We start from the raw sequence: 17,264 nt of genomic DNA on the forward strand, positions 1-17,264 counted from the left end.
TGCTGACGAAATTTTCATTTCAATTATCTGTCTGATGGATGACCTATTAAATATTTGAAAGTTGTTGTGACATTTCCACAAAAGCGAGCATCTGAGGCCAATTTTTAAGTAAAATTGATAGACTTCATTTAGAGGCAATCATTGAATAATAAGTTATCCGAGAAACACTATTGATGAAAACACTAAAGTGAGTGACAATTATTCATTGAGTTTTGGTATCAAATAAAATTGAAAATGAACCAGCTGCTGTGTTCTGTTCTTTTTATTTCGTTTATTATACCAACAAAGCTTGTTGGATTCATGGGGGAGTATTCTCGAGACAGGCGACCCAATTTTGCATCAAGTAAGTATAATTTTAGCTCTCGATTTGTCTCATGTTCACAACTCAGAAGAATCCTGCACTGTGAAGGTATAAGAGAAGGTTTTCAAATAAAGAAAAAGGTTATGAACTTTCGTCTCGACTTTCATTGCTCTTTCCTAAAAAGAGTTACAGGGACCCTAAACCATGAAAACTGTTGCGCATTTGCTCAATTAGGCCGATGAGGAGAACGAGTTTGGTTGGAAGATTTAAAATCATTAGCACGCTCGAGCTTACAAGCGTTAGTGTTTTAGTAGGAACCTTATTTTTCTAACCTAACTCCAAAATAAAAGCGTTCATTGAAAATGTTCACTTATTGGAAATTTCACTATAGCAAGGAAATTGCATAGCATGTGTTCTATTGTTTTTCTGGCTAGTGTTTGGTAGTTATTAAGTTTGAGTGGTTAGTGTGCGAGACTCAATTTGTAGGTTGCAGATAAAATCAGGCTAATAACTAGTCTAAAAAATCACTTGAATCATTCGGGGCAACTGGTAGACTATCTGTTTCGATGGGATACCTGGCCAATGGATATTTCTGAGATTTTGAAATGGGCGTTTTTTAAAATATTTTTGATCCTAAGTTATCATTTTCAAATTTGACTCTTTTACGCCTAGTAATTTTGTATATCTTAGGTTTTCATATTTTTTTACTCAACGGTCGTTAACCGAATTTTTTGTTACCGCTTGATAAATTATATTTTAGGAAGTTTTATCAAATCGAAATAAATGCATTTTTGGGTTACGAACTTGCCTAACAATTATACTGAACCGTTTACTCAGCGTATTTTGATAATATATCAAGTTCGAGTTACTGATGTGATCTGTTTAGTGTGAAATTCACATCCATATTTGAGACGAGAAAACTAATGGGTTCTATTCTAGCCAGGATCTGGTTTTTTTTATTAAAATATTTTCTGGGGGATACTTTTAATTATTTGTCTCCTAATTTTTTGACAACCTGCATTCCAACTCATGGTTTCCTTCTATGTGAAACAAGTACTGCTATATAAATAAGACATTTTGGTTCAGTTCTGTAATTTCAAAAATTTTGACCTTTTTTGTTGGAATAATTTTTTTAATGCTTTTTTGTTTCACAAAGCGAAACTATTGAGTCAATATTTTTTATAGCTCAAAATAAATAATGGTAACGTTGTTCCGGTTCAACCATAACCTACCCACATTTACTCGGCCTAAAGGACGCTACTTTGTGTAATGTTGCTAAGTTCACGCTTTCGATTGTATTTCTCGGATTTTTTCCGCAAATATAACATCTCGGGAGACTTCATTCGAAGTTTTTTGAATAACTTTTATGTATATTTTTTCTGCCTTAGTTGCCTCGGCCTCAATTTTACATTTGAGCTGCAATTCAAGTGGCGCGGAGCCTTTCTTTGTCTCCGTTCAACTTTTTTCACTACTGACATAAATGTTTGGAGTATCGCGCCTCAAATTGAAACGCATTCGCGACTGACGTTTTAAATATTTTTTTTCTTGCGACAACAAATCACTCGTAATTAGCAACTAGTACTTTTCCGTTAAACAAATTGTTTTACAAACGACAAGCCTGGGGTTCGAGTCAAGACCGGGTCTTATTTTTGGCCATTTATTAATGGAAGTATGTATGTCTGTGCACGTTGCTCTATTATAATATTATAGAAAAACTACACTCTTAAGTCCACTTCACAATTGGTCTACAGGTAAACATGCAGCTTCGGAGCAGAAGTTCTGGGGTTCGATATCCGGCTGGACTGGGCAGTTTGTTTAAAACTCGAGAAAATTATGACTTTCATCAATATGCATCATAATTATCATTTTAGCCCCTATCACTTTTTCTCGAGATAAAGCACGCGTCTTCGGAAAACAAGGCTTACGGTTCGAGTCCCAGCCTGTCTTTGTGTTTCTGCAAGGAGTAGAAACTGTTTTCTTTAGAAAATTTGAATTGTCGCATTATCGTTTGTCAACAATTTTCTAAAGCATGATTTTTTTTCTGTAAAGCGCCAAAAAATGTTCAGGGAACTTAAAATATAATAGTAAAACGTTCTGCTTATTGTAAACAATCAACTCTGATAATTTTGGTCATCGTTTTGTTTTCGTTGTTTCAATGGGTTTTACTAATGCTTTATCGATTTAAATGTCTCAAATTGCATCGTTTCAAATTCAAGAAAAGATTAAAATGCTGTTTTGTTTCAAGAGGAATGGGGCTTACAAACTTCAATTTTCAAAGTTCATTATTTCATTTTTGGCTCAGCTGGCGTCTACCCAAGTTTTTTTGGCTGAGTTGCCGTCCTGTAAAAGGTTTTGAATGCTTGCTCAAAGACGGTGAAAGTATTCTTCGAAAAAAAATTCAAATTGAAGAGCATTCGAGACAAATTGAAGAAATTCGTTATTTTCCATATTTTGAAATTCATTTCCTCGGACTAGTTTTTTCTTCCTTATTTCCTGCCTGCTAATTCACATTTCCATAATTCTGTTGTATAGCAAGTCTTGTGAAGCTCCGTTTTGCCCGTTTTCAGTTTTCTTTACATTCTGGCTTCCGTCTTTTTTTGTCCTACTGCCTTGATAATTTTTGTTAGTTTGCACAAAGATTGAAGCTCGGCTTCGCCTCTGTAAAAAATTTTTATAATTAGTTTATGGTCAAGAATTGAAAACAAGCGCGCTGCCATGACTTAAAATGTGTTATCGTATTTCAATTAGAACTTAATCTGAATATAAGGATTGATAATATATTGGTCTGGACCTTGAAAACTACCATTTTGGTAAAATGATCTGAATTATCTGTACTGCTTTTAAAGACATAATGAGAGTGATTAGTGAATAAGCTTCAATTTTGGTTTAAATGAAAGAAATTATAAGTTTATGACATTACCCTAAAGTTGATTTACAATCCCGTACCCGGCGGATACTGTTTTTCTAGATAGAAATTTTATATAGATTATCTTGTCAAGTTTTCTCTTACTTTCTGTGCAGAAACGATCTATTTGGTTTCTAGACTTGAAACAAACAGTATCTGGAAACAATTATCCAGAAACCAGTTCACTGCTGAACCGCAACGAGAGTAGCAATACAATGCAAAATAACACTTGTTATAACAGATGTTACTTTGCATTCAATTGCTAAAACTATTTATCTTTACAAGGTATAAGGCCTAGTGGTTAGCACAACCGTCTAGCAAAATGAGGGTCGCGTTACTTTTTTTCTAGCTAGAATTAGCCTAATTTGGCTAATTTAAATAAAAGATTTGGCTAATTTTTGATTTGAAAAAATATAGTAAATAAAAAATTTAAGAATATCTCTGCTCTATTTGAACATTTTATAAAACACTACTGACTAGAAATTTAGATTTGATATAAAGTATTTCAGGCCAGAAATAAAGAATTTTCTCGGTACGGGCTTGTTTTACGATATAAGTTTACAAATCAACATCGTTTAACAATGAAGCATTCCAGCTGACTTTTAGATTACTGAAACTTAAGAATATGTATAATATAAAACCACTATGGTTCTTGTTTACTGGCTTTTGTTTATGGAAATGTGATACATATTTGTTAATTTTGATTCTATACTTTGACTTTCATCTCGTCTTCAAACTTTGAGGTAATTGATTTCATTTTTGACACATATTTTTAGCAAATGAAACCTCTGCCAAGTTTATTTGTATATTCGCCTGTACTCACTTTTTTGAACAATTGTTAAACAATAATTTGTTTTCGCTTTTTTGCCTATTTTTTGCTGGAGGAAAAACTTTTTTTCTGCAAACAGATCATTTTTTTCAGCAAGCAAATTTTCGTTATGATTAAATTTGTAAGAAGTGTATTGTTTTTCGTAGCAGACGATAACCTCTATCAAAGGTTTTTTCATGAAGCAAATTTTTACGTCCTGGCTTGTTTTACGATTGAAATTATCAAATTTTTTTTCTGTGGTCATTTGCTGAAACGTATTCCGCTATAACTAAGGTAGGACAAAATTTACTCAAAAAAATAACTCTCGTTGTTCATGTCAGTTATGCCGCTAGTTGTATGTTGACCGAATTCCGTAAGCCATTTTGCTAGTACACTTCTTTCTTTTGTTTGCAAACACCATTTTGTCCAATTTTACGGCAAGATCATTCAACTGATTGGCATAAAAATTTATAAGAAACAATTTGGCATCTACTGATTTGCATGATGAGCAAGTTTTTCGTTCTACTGTAATCAAAGTAATTATTCGCTCAACCAAAATTTTTTAAACAAATTTTTGGCTCATAACCGTGGATATCTGCGTTAATTAGGTTGATGTCAAAGAATTATTGTACGCAGTACTATTAGGAACTAGCCTTTGGCACTCAAATTGATAAAAATCTGTTCCAGTAAACATCACGCTATTTTTTTTCTTTTTTTTTCAATTTTTGCTTCTTGGCCTAACAAAATGACAAAATAGAATGTGTTTCTATTAGCTTATCAATTTTTACACTTTCGGAAACGAGTTTCTTGAATCCGGAACTAGATTTTTTCCCGTATAGAATTTTTCTAACACATCTGTTAGAAATTAAGAAAAGGTTTTGCTTCTGATTCTTAGCAACTTCGAGATCTTTTCCCACTTGGCCTAGAAGTAATGCAGATGCGTTTGTACCCTATAGTCACGGGTTCGAGTCCTGGCCAGACCATGTTTTTTTCAGTATGTATGAAATTTAAAAAAAAAGGTTTTTGGGAAAGTTTGAATTGCTGGTTTTTTGTTTGCCTGCTTACATTTTGTCAGCTTAGTTGCAACATCGAAAAGTTTTTTGTGCTGTCACCAATTTTCATCTTAGATGTAATCATTTTTGATTTAGTTCTATAAATTGTGAAAATTTTCAGCCTGACTATATTTCTTTCAGTTGTCCTGTGTTTTTAACGTTCAAAAGCTTTTGGCCTAAAAGATTGCGACGTTTGTTTTATCGGCACAATTGCGTTATTTTGTATTGCTTCAAAGGCAAAAAAGATTTTTTTTTTGTAAAATTCAGGTAGTTATTGTTTCAAACGTAAAAAAAATTCAAGTTATTAGAGATTTAAAAGTTATACGCTTCTTTTTGTATGACAACAATTTTAATGTCATTTTTTGTTTCGGCTCATTAGGCGTTTACCTATTTGTTGGCGGCTTAGATGCCGCTCGTCAAATACTGAAACCTTAATCAAAACTGTTGCTTGTGTTTTTCGACTGTTTTTCTGAAATTATTTTTTTCTGAAATTATTATTTTTTGTTTCCGTGTCATTTTCTATTCGCGTGCTTGCAATGCTGCATTGCGTTACATTGCAAGTCATGTGTAGCTCCGTTTGAAAGCTGTGTGAAAATTTAGGTTGGCTTTGCTTTCAAAATTTCCTACTTAATTTTGCAAATTTCATAGGTGTAGATTTCGCCCATAATAAAGCTTAACCGAAACCATTTGGTTTTTATATGGTTCAAGAAAAAATTTTTTCATAAAACTTTCGGAAGATTGGGGCATGTAAATTTATGATATCTTTTTCACTGATATTTTTTCTGGCATTTTGGTTTTGTTTTTAAGACGGTTTTAGATTTTTGCTTCCATTAAGACGGTTTTACAATTTTCTCAACCTAGTTGTCACTTTTTTGTGCTTAATTTTTTCTTGCACATTTTCATCGGTAAGCAATTTTGTAGCATGCGTCTTAGCTGCTTCCTTAAAAACTCAATTTATGAAAAAAAAATGATTTGTCAACTTAACAGTTGACTCAATCAGTACGACGAATGCTTCAGCACCCACAGGTCCCTGACTCGAAGCCGGTAAAAAAAATGTAATGGTGCATGAACAACAGTCCGAAACTATTTTAAATTTTTTTCTGCAGAGAAGAAAATCACAGTCCTCTTGAAATTTTTATCTTTTTCCCCAGTGTCATTTTATCACCCAATGTTTCGTAGAAGGAGAATTTTTTGCTTTTTTGTCTATTTTCACTTCGGCCACTCAAACTTCCTCAAGTTGCTACTTCAAAACTGTACCAATTAATGCCCAAACATAAAGTCAAATCATCATCGGTTGATTTCAAAACTGCAACCTAAGAATCTTTTGGCGCGCTGTATTTTTGATATGGATCCAAATAAATGGTTTTTTCCCTCAGACCATGGAATTTTTCATTTAACTGAGAGAAAGTTTTTTTGATGAAGTTGATCATAATTTTCAAACTCATTTGGTCAGAATAATTGTAAAAAATTTTAATTTTCTTATGATTCTTAAGTTTTTCTTTTTTCCTGTCGTATATAACTATTTTGCCTTTCTTAGTAATATCTGTCCAACTTTTTTTACGATTCATGAGATGGGGGTATAACCGATAAGACTCTCTGGTAAAGATAATTATCTATAAATTATCACTTGAATGAAACTTCTGTGAATGATCTGGTCGAATTCACCCTTCAATCGAGTATGAACAGCTACGTGTTAGCGAGTTAGACCCCTAAATTTGCTACCTTTAGAGACGTTTGCTTAGCGGCAGTTGCCCGTTTAAAGACAGCAGTCATTTTCTGGTCTTTTCACTGTTCAGTAGAGTCAGTAAATCTAGTTAAACATCAACCAATGAGAAAATTTTTCTTAGAAGTCATTGGTTCAACCCTGAAGCATTTGCGAACGTAACGGCAAATATGCTTGACCAAGCAAATGTTATTAAATTATCTCCCTGTTATGTTTGACCCCTCTTGCTTTGGCTCCGGTTATATTCAAGTAATTTTGGATATAAACAAGCCTTTCTTGTTAGTAATAAAAAAAAATCGGTTCCGATCAAGTGGTGACATGTGCTATAGGACGTACTTTTGTCTCTGCTTACCAAATGAAAACCAACACTTCAAGTGTTGTTTCCCTAAAAACGGCCATCCTTTTGTTCAAACAAATTACTCTCCTTTTCATAAATATATTATGCATTCCCATTACACATTTACTTTCAACAAAAAAATATTATGGTGGCATTTTAGCCCTAATTAATTTTTCCGTCAGAAAGTTACCTCAGCTATTATGCACTTATAGTTAAAAAAAGTTTTGAGAATTACACTAGTCTTCAAAGCCACAATCTGGTTTTTATTTCAAGGTCCTTTAGAAAATTTAATGCCAAATTGTTGGCATTATCAGCGACCTTGAGCAATTTGAACGGTCAACAACCGTTCTTCGTAGGTTGACTAGATTTTCGACACAGTTTTTGACGTGCTCAAATGAGTTAACAATTGATCTCCGACGTCAAAAGTTGAGCAGTTTCAGATTAATTAATTTCGTTCAGGTTCCTTCACCAAAACAATACTGCCAACAACTTAAATTTAATTATATTACGTTGCGGTGAGCAGTTATCATGAAATCAGAACATAGAATTTTTGGAAGCAAAAGTTTTCTTTTGCCGAAAAATTCGATCAATTTTGGTTGATCAGACTGATGTTGCCTTTTTAATCAATTGTTGTATTCCGATTAGCAAGCATTATCAAAACGGAATACAGACTTTTTTCAGATTAACAACTTTTTAAACAAAATCACTGAGTCATTTGGGCCGCTGAAATGCTCAAGTTCCTGAAAGTTCAAATTTAACTACAAGTTACAAAAAATCTAGGTTTCTAACTAATTTTTGTTTGATAATAAACTTTCAATCTTTGTTTTTTTTTTATGATGATTTTTTGGGTTTATGGTTGTGAACATAAGTTCTGTCAGAAAAGTTCCTCGACTGTTCATTTGCTTTTATTTAGCAGCGTGCTTTGTTGCAATAACGTCTATTGAACTTTACAAGTTTTTTTTTAAATTCTATTATTTTACTCTTTTTTTTAAGATTAATTTCAAATTGATTGTTAGATTTAGCTAATTGGGTACATAATTGTTGGCTTAATTCTCTTATATATTCATTGTTCTGAGTTCAACGCCGTCCAGTACTTGTTAATTTGCAAATGAAGAAAAAATTTTCTCGAAATATTGACGGCCTATAGTTTGTCTGATTACTTTTTGCAGTCTGATTAGTTGCCATTGCGTTATTTTTTTTTTGTGATTTTGGCAATTGTCACTATAAGTAAAAATCATTTTGATCTATTCAAAGTAAATTTTATTTTTTACATCGCTCATTTTATATAATTTACTTTTTAATAATTTTGTCAATTTTTCGCTTAGAAGCTTTATACGGCTTGAATGGTTTTAGTCTGGTTGTTTAGTTTTGTGTTTTGGTTCTCTGGCGCGAAAGTGAAAATAGCACAAAAAATTTGATTTACTTAGCTGTTTCAAAAGAAATTACTTTTTAATTTTGGAGATGAAGAAAAAACGTTAAATTGAAATAGCATAAAAGTGAATTTTTTGTAATATGAAAAGTTGAAGCCATGCAATAATAAACGGTTTCCTTGTGTTGATTGAAAAGTTTCCAGCTGTCAGTCGAATACAATATTTATCTTTGTCGTTTGACTAAGGTTAAGGTTTCTTTCATTGTTCTCATTCTTTCAAAAAATTTGCAATTAAATGCGTTTCTGGAAACAATTTGGAGTGCTCTCAGCTATGTGTATGCTAAAAGTCAATCTCTTAACAAATAAACTGTTTGTATCAGAGAGAGAGAGAGAGAGAGAGAGAGAGAGAGAAAGAGATAGAGAGATAGATAGATATATAGATAGATAGATAGATAGATAGAGAGAGAGAGAGAGAGATGGAGAGGGAGAGAGAGAGAGAGAGAGTGCCAAAAAATCTGAACGCCGAAACTGATTTTGGTAAAACATTCGAAAATGAAAAAAATGTGTGATAAATGATTGAAGCTCAGAAATTATTTTAATTTGCGTTACGGGCTCAATATATACCATTTTGTTCTTAATTTGAATAATAATCGTCAGAGTAGTACCAAACTCAAACCATTTTTTAGCGAAAAATGATCAAAACTGAAATATTTTTAAATATAAGTTTCCGATAATAATATTTTTTGTGGTCTGAAAAATTCTGTCCATCAAATTTAAAATAAAAAGTCGAAAATTTTTTAATTTGTCCTTTTTTGACACGCATTATATCAGCAACACTGCTCGTATCAGGAAAAACCTCAATAATTCGTCTGCATTTTAAAGTATACGGAGAAGTGCTTGCTTCAAAACACGGATGAAAATTTCAAAAAACAAAGAAACATTTCACAAAAATTTTGAAATTTTTTTAAAATCTTCATTCCACGAGCTATCTAAAGTACAAAGTGATAGTTTTCCGCATGTAGATAAGCATTAAATAGATCAATCAAAAAGCATGCCTCAGTTCAATTTGAAACAATTCCTCAGACAGATTAGATCTCCGCTTACACGTTAGTAGCACGAAATAAATCGCGGGTTATTTGTCCCAAAATGGCCAGATTGGCAATCTTTAAACCTCTCTATTTATAAAAAATGATTCTAGCTAAAGTATTATTTTAAGTTAGAGCTCAAGATAACAATAAGTTTTGAAATAAAAAAAAACTCCGCCAAATTGGCTAGTTGAAAATTTAAAATTGACTGGTTTAAAAAAAAAACACCCCGAGAGCAAACATTCTGGCAAATTGTTCGAAATTTGGGACAATAGGGATTTGAAACCAGTGTTGATATTAGAAATTTTCCAATATTTGGATCTTCACAACAAGTCAGTTTGTTTTATTCAGTTTTTTATTTTCTAATTTTTCAGTAATTTCAAAATTTATAATTATATAATAATTTAAAGTAAAATGTTGTTGACTTTTTGAACTCAATAGTTTGTTAATTTTCAGATGGCATATATTGTTATTCCAGAAAGTTTTATTTATTGAGCAATAATAACTAGAGTAACACATGTACTTGAAGGTGGTAAAATTATACATTCCTACTCTATGATTGCTTCTCGCAATGATTTTTATCAAGGAGAAATCTAACAATAAAAGCGAAAAAGTTCAAAAAAGTTGCCAAAAAGAGAGTTTCGGGGTTGTTCGGCTGTTTCATGCTTCGCTTTCTCGAAATGTGTGCGCTGTCAGTTCTCAGAAAGAATAAAGTTTTTTCACCTTGCGGCCTTAGTGACCATGGTAATTTTTTCTATTAATTTTCATGAATAGACTTTAAGCCTTGCAATGTTTGAAAAAACTTTTTATCAAAAACTATCGAGTGTGAACACACCAGTCAAAATTTAAAACAGTCAAAAGTCCGCTGAGCATATGAGCCAGCCTGTGCGTGGCGTCCCTCATGCTGGAGGGACCGAATGCTTGAAATTTATTTTGGTTTATTTTCAGCCAATCACAATTGAGAATGAGTATTCAAAAATCTCCGAGAAATCGCAAAAATCTCAAAGTAAGGGAAATAAAAATATTATATTGACTTATTATATAATAAACAGATGAAAGAAATTAATGCCGGATTGAAGGCGGATTGAAACAATTTTAATATATCTAGGATACCGATTTAAGAAAAATGGAAAAACAAAAAACTAAATTTATTATACCTACACCTTTTATATCTGCATCTAGTCTATTTATTATTTTATCATTTTCTGTTAATATTCACTTCGGTTTTGTGAAAGGCATTTAGTCAATAGGAACGGCTAGCGATTATGATTGGTTGAAGTTTTTCCAGCATTCGGTCCCTCCAGCATGAGAACCCTCCCCAGCCTAAGCAAGATTTTGTAACTGTTATAACTGTTGCAAACTATCATGTAGCAGTTACTTATTTTCGGCTGGCATATATGGTGTCTGGTATATACTTCGGCTAGTTTGCATACCACCAAATTATAAACATCAAAAACAAAATTATATTGGTTCATATTCGTGGAAAGAAGGTTAAATTACTAATATTGCGTGCGTTCTGTCGAAAATTCTTGAAGAAATTAGAGAGATAGTAAATTTTTTTTTCGGATCAAACGTACAATCCCCCCGCCCGCAACTGCCCGACAATCCCCCCGCCCGAATATACTGCTCGAGAAATTTTTTGGAAAGAATGCCTATTTTATATTGCTAGTCAGGGGCGGATTTAGGGGGGGGGGAGCGGACACCCCTTCCCCTCAGGGATTCGACCCCTACCGACCCAAAGGGTCCCCCCTTGTACTATTTTGAGATATCCATATTTGGTGACGGACCCTAAAAACGTTCTAAAGGCGCCTTAGGCGCCAATATATACTAAATTTCAGGGGGGAGCGCGCGCCAAAAAAACGCGATTTTTTGTTCAAAGTTTTCCAAAAATTGCCTAAAAACGCCTTTTTTGGCCTGTTTTTCCAAATTTTGCCGGCAGTGCAGAAAATTTTACCAATACAGGGTCTTTTTAGTGATTTGGGAAACTAAAAAAAAGGTCGAAAAAGTTTTCGAAATCCGCCATCCTCGAGAAAATCATAGATCCGCCCCTATTGTTAGCTAACCAAATTGTTCTTCATAGTTTTTTTTATTTAGTTTTTCCGAGTAATTGGATCATTTCAGTTTGCCCTCAAAGTTGATATATGAAAAATCTGCATTTTATCCCAACCCCCCCCCCCCCCCCCCCCTAAATCGATTAAGGGGGGGGGATTGTACGGTTGATTCCTTTTTTCTTGATAAATCAAGTTAGCACAATAACAAACGTGAATCAAAGGTTGGTTATCTTAGCCATTATGGTTGATCAAAGTTGAACTTGTTTAGCCAAAGTGTAATTTTTTCGAGCTTTTTGCCGAACTGAACTTCAAAAGACACACAACTACACTTTTTCTGCAAATTTGCAGTATTTAATAGAAACAACTAGGAATAGTTAGCCTCTTGTTTATATAGTGAGCTGACGTTAATTGGATATTGTTTCAAAAGCATTTCCAATGAGCTTGAAGAACCTAGAACATACGCGTCACTTATTTTCAGCTGGAGTTTATGAGACATATAATTCGCAATCAGCGTATCTCGCACAATTCTTTTTGAAAAAATTTCTTTGTAAATTCAAAACTTTCATTAAAATTTGCGCACATTTTTTTCTTCGTCTATCCAAAAGGTTCAACAAAATTATTTCGAAGTTCGTTTGACAAATGCCGCTCGAAAAAATTGCTTTTCGACTTTATAGAGCTTCTCAGCGAGTTTTGTTCCTTTGAAGATGGAATAAGATAATTATCTTTACTTGAGAACTTTCATAAAAACTCAGAATCACTTTCACTGTCTTGCGGTACAAGTGCAGCTACATGTCGTTTTCTGTTGACTCGATTCAGAAGAGATAATTTGACTGCCCGAAAAGCAGTGAGTTTATGTCCCAGTGGCTCGCTCATAGAGTAATTTCAGATAAAGGTACACCGTCTGTTCGTCACGCTATCTTATTTTCGACCGGATAGATTCGTGCAACTTCTTAGTCTAATACCGATCTTAATCTTACTCTTATACCTCCTAGTCTCAATAGATCTAGCCTATACTGGTATTTGCGAGTTAGATATCAGGACTTATTTTGAAGGAGAACAGCTATCTTCTAACTTGTTTTTATTTTGTTCTGTTGCTGAAACTATGAATAGTGATATAAAAAATGAAGTGTTAGTTATGGATCAAAATTGGTTAGTAGGAAATATTTTATAAAGATAGTAATATCAATAACATATTTGGATATAAATACTACATTTATACTGGTTCCATCCATCCGGGGCTTAGAGCATTTAAGTTTTTAATGTTTACAGCAGTCAAGGATGGATGGAGAGATTTCTTGGTTCTTTGAGTAGTTTTTTTTGGAAGCAGTGACTGCGTGAGAGAAGAGGGAGAGACAGTTGTTCGTGTTTCGGAGTAGTTGTCTTCATAGTCAGAAAGATGACAGTTGCTCGTTTTCAGGAGGGGGTCTTGTATATCCCAGATTGTCTTGAGTGATCGTGTCAAGATTTCAGATTTATGCAAGGATGTGTTGATTTCGTTAAGCTACAGCGAGACTACGTGCAATATGGAGTTTGACTTCTTTTGTGTGAAGCGCCAAGTGACTAAGATACGTATTTGAAGTCAATATCAATTTGGCCACTGTTCTTCATCAATGGGTACCTTTGCTACGATGTTGGTTCCATACTTTAAATTTTGTGAGAGTTTTGACTACAGCAACGAACCAATAGGTTTGTCATTCCAAAGTCGGAATGTCGTCGAGTTTTCATCTCCCTATGCTGCTCGTACCTTTTGCTTTAAAAAATCTTTATACATGGCATATTCTATCTATATCTTGTTTGTGAGATCACTTTTAGTTATGATAATTATTAGCTGTTTTCGCAAAAGCGTTTTTTTTAGTTTCGATTATTTTAAAGAGTTGCTCAACCTAGAGCTTTTATCTTCAAAAATCGGAGTGCGTCTCATATGCGTGGTGTAGCGCGATGGGTTAGGCCTGCTATAAAGCATGCTCTGGACGTCCTACTGGTGGATGAGGCCAGTTCAGGAAGTATCATTTTACCGTCTCTTTGAGCAGGGTCTTTTCTCGTATTCAAAATTTTGTTCTATTTTATCAGGTATTTTACTCTTTTTTTTGTTTTTGGTTGTGTCCTTTGGTTGGTTGAATATGGTATTGCTTTAAATGTGTTTTTTCATAATAAATCTACTTCATAGTGGTTGTTTTGGCAATCAAGATAAAATGAGAAACGTTCTAAAATGTTTAATTGCTTAGTATCAGAGTCAGTTTTTTCTGTTATATACATTCTAGTTTAGTTCTGGCGATTTTGCGAGTTTTACAGGGAAGTATTTTATAATTTTTGGTATCTGATTCGGGTTTAAGTGGAAGATGTAGTGGCGAATATATTTTTCCAACATACGTTTTTGACGTGGCATAAACCATAGGATATTTTATAAATATTTCTGCTACCTGTTCAATCTCTTGCTTGGGATTGTTAAAAATTGGTGATCGTTAAAAGTTGTTGTTGTTCATTTATATATCTTGAGTTTTGGAATGTTGGTTTAAAATAGGGGGTTTTATGTGAAAAAATCCTTGTTTCGTTTTGGAGCATTAGTAATATTTTTAATGGATAGTTCTTCAATAGGAATTTTTGATTGACAGATATCTAGTAGTATTAAAATATTGTTTACTCTGAATGCTTTTTTCTATGTAGGGTGAAATTTTACATTTGTTTTGCAATGCCCTAAAATTCCTAACGGAAATGTAACTTTGTATGGTAAATTTTTGTATACTTGTAGGAAAATAACATCTGTGTTTGTATCTTTAGCTTATTTAATAGATGAAATCGTTACTCCTAAGAATTTTTGATTTGGTTTGATTTCAAGATTAGACATATATATATATATATATATTTATATATATATATATATATATTTTTTTTTGTTTAATTTGATTAATGTTATCTTGAGGTACTTGGTTGATAGAAAAGTCATATACGTGTCCTGTTAGAGGTTTCAGATGTTTCCTTTGTTCATAATATGTAGGGAAAAACTTTTTAAAAAAGGGTTGTTTAAAAACTCTTTAGAAAAATGTTAGGGATGTGTTACTTTGTTTTGTATATTTGTCTTTGATTTGATATTTACTGTTTAATATGATTATAGTTGGGATGTATTTAGTAAAAAATGGGTTTCTAACTATATTGTGTTTTATGTCTGTTTTGTTGAATATTTGTTTGAAGAGTTTACTTAAAAGTTTGTTTGGTTCCTTAGTTCGATATTTTGGTTCAATAGTTTGACTTCTTTTGTGTGAAGCGCCAAGTGACTAAGATCCGTATTTGAAGTCAAGATCATTTTGGCCACTGTTCTTCATCAATGGGTAACTTTGTTACGATATTGGGTACATACTTAAAATTTTGTGAGAGTTTTGACTACGGCGACGAACCAATAGGTTTGTCATTCCAAAGTCGGAATGTCGTAGAGTTTTCATCTCCCTATGCTGCTCGTTCCTTTTGCTTTAAAAAATCTTAATGCATGGCATATTTTTATCTATATCTTGTTTGTGAGATCACCTTTAGTTATGATAATTATTAGCTGTTTTCGCAAAAGCGTTTTTTAAGTTTCGGTTATTTTAAAGAGTTGCTCACCCTAGAGCTTTTATCTTCAAAAATTGGAATGCGTGTCATATGCGTGGACAGCACGATGGGTTAGGCCTGGTTTAAAGCATGCTCTGGACGTCCTACTGGTGGATGAGGCCAGTTCAGGAAGTATCATTTTATCGTCTCTTTGAGTAGGGTCTTTTTTCGTATTCAAATTTTTGTTTTATTTTATCAGGTATTTTTCTCTTTTTTTTTGTTTTTGGTTGTGTCCTTTGGTTGGTTGAATATGGTATTGCTTTAAATGTGTTTTTTCCGAATAAATCTAGTTCATAGTGGTTGTTTTGGCAATCAAGATAAAATGAGAAACGTTCTAAAATGTTTATTTGCTTAGTATCAGAGTCAGTTTTTTCTGTTATTTACATTCTAGTTTAGTTCTGGCGATTTTTCGTTTTTTTTTTACTAGGAAGTATTTTATAATTTGTGGTATCTCTACAGTTGTTTTTCGTGTTACAAGTTGGTGGCGTGTTTCGGCTGAGTGTATCTAGTAAAGGAAGGTTTTTGCCTGCTGTCCAGACTATATGAAGGTTTGGAAATTTCATTAGAATAATTTGAAGTCTATATTTTCTATGGTCTGGATTTGATTTTTGTGTAAATAGAAAAAATATGGGTCTGCTATCTTTGTATAAAATTGGTGGATGTTTTGATCCAAGGGTTAAAAACTCATGTTGGGTTAATGTATATGTTATGGCTGTACATTCTCTCATAAGGGTAGAGAGTCTAAGTTCTGCTTGGGTAAAAAGTTTTGAATTTGCTGAAATGAGGCTCATTTTATTTTTACCTTTATGTGATTGTAAAAGTGCTGCACCAATTCAAAAAATGGAAGCATCGCACATGGCGGAAAATATTTGGCCTGGATCTAGGATTGTTTGAAATTTGCTCTGTTATAATAATTTTAAACCCATCGGAGCGTTTTTGATGTTCTAATGTCCACTCAAAAACTTTTTGTTGTCGGAGACAATTGTAAAATGGTCTGAGATATAGTTGAATCTTGTACACGTATTTACTTAAGAAGTTTAGCATTCGAAGAAATTCTCGGATTTTATTTTTATTTGATGGTGGTTGGAGTTCAAAAATTGCATCTGCTCGTGATTTTAAAATGGTAATTGTTGTGCCTTCAATATTGTGTCGAAGGAATTTTAGATTAGTGAGGGAAAAATGTGTTTTATCTGGGGCGGCTTTCATGTTTTCTTCTAACAAGATTTAGTGGTATTTGTCTAAAACCTTAAACATTTCTTGTTTTGTTGTGGCTGTATAAAACATCGTCTAAAAATGTAAGTATGTTTTTGCTAAGGTTTAATGGTCTAATTATTTTACTGATAAATGCTCAAAAAGCTGCTGGTCCCATGGATATACCATAGAATAGTTTAATAAATTCGTATTGCTGATTTCTAATAACGAATTGTGTTATTAGCCTTGATTGTTTGTTTTTTGTTATTATATTGTATGCGCTGTTCATTTCGGCATTGAAATATTATTGTCACTTTATTTTGCAAAGTTTTACTAGTATCGATTGAATGGGCCAGTTGCTTTTTGATTAATCGGTTAGAGAGTTTGAATTTTGTGCGTCTAGAACGATTTTTGGTGATTCTCGTTTAGCCAGAAAAATTACGGGAATGATAAATGTGCTTCCTTTGGGTTGTCCTTTGTTCACCGTTGAGATAATTTCTTATGGTTCGAGAATATCTAAAAGTCCATTTACTTTGTCTTGTAATTGTATTGGTAATATACTTGCGCGTTGTTTTTTGAAAACTGATTCGGGTTTAAGTGGAAGATGGAGTCTTTTCCAGTATTTTTCCAACATCAATTTTTGACGTGACATAAACCATGGGATATTTTATATAAAATTCTGCTACCTGTTCAAACTCTTGCTTGGGAATATTAAAAATTGGTGATCATTAAATGTTGTTGTTGTTCATTTGTATATTTTGAGTTTTGGTATGTTGGTTTAAAATAGGGGGTTTTTTGTGAAAAAATCCTTGTTTCGTTTTGGAGCATTAGTAAAATTTTTAATGGATAGTTCTTCAATA

The sequence above is a fragment of the Symsagittifera roscoffensis genome, chromosome 1 (genome assembly GCF_963678635.1).
Source record: "Symsagittifera roscoffensis chromosome 1, txSymRosc1.1, whole genome shotgun sequence".
Classification (NCBI taxonomy): domain Eukaryota; kingdom Metazoa; phylum Xenacoelomorpha; order Acoela; family Convolutidae; genus Symsagittifera; species Symsagittifera roscoffensis.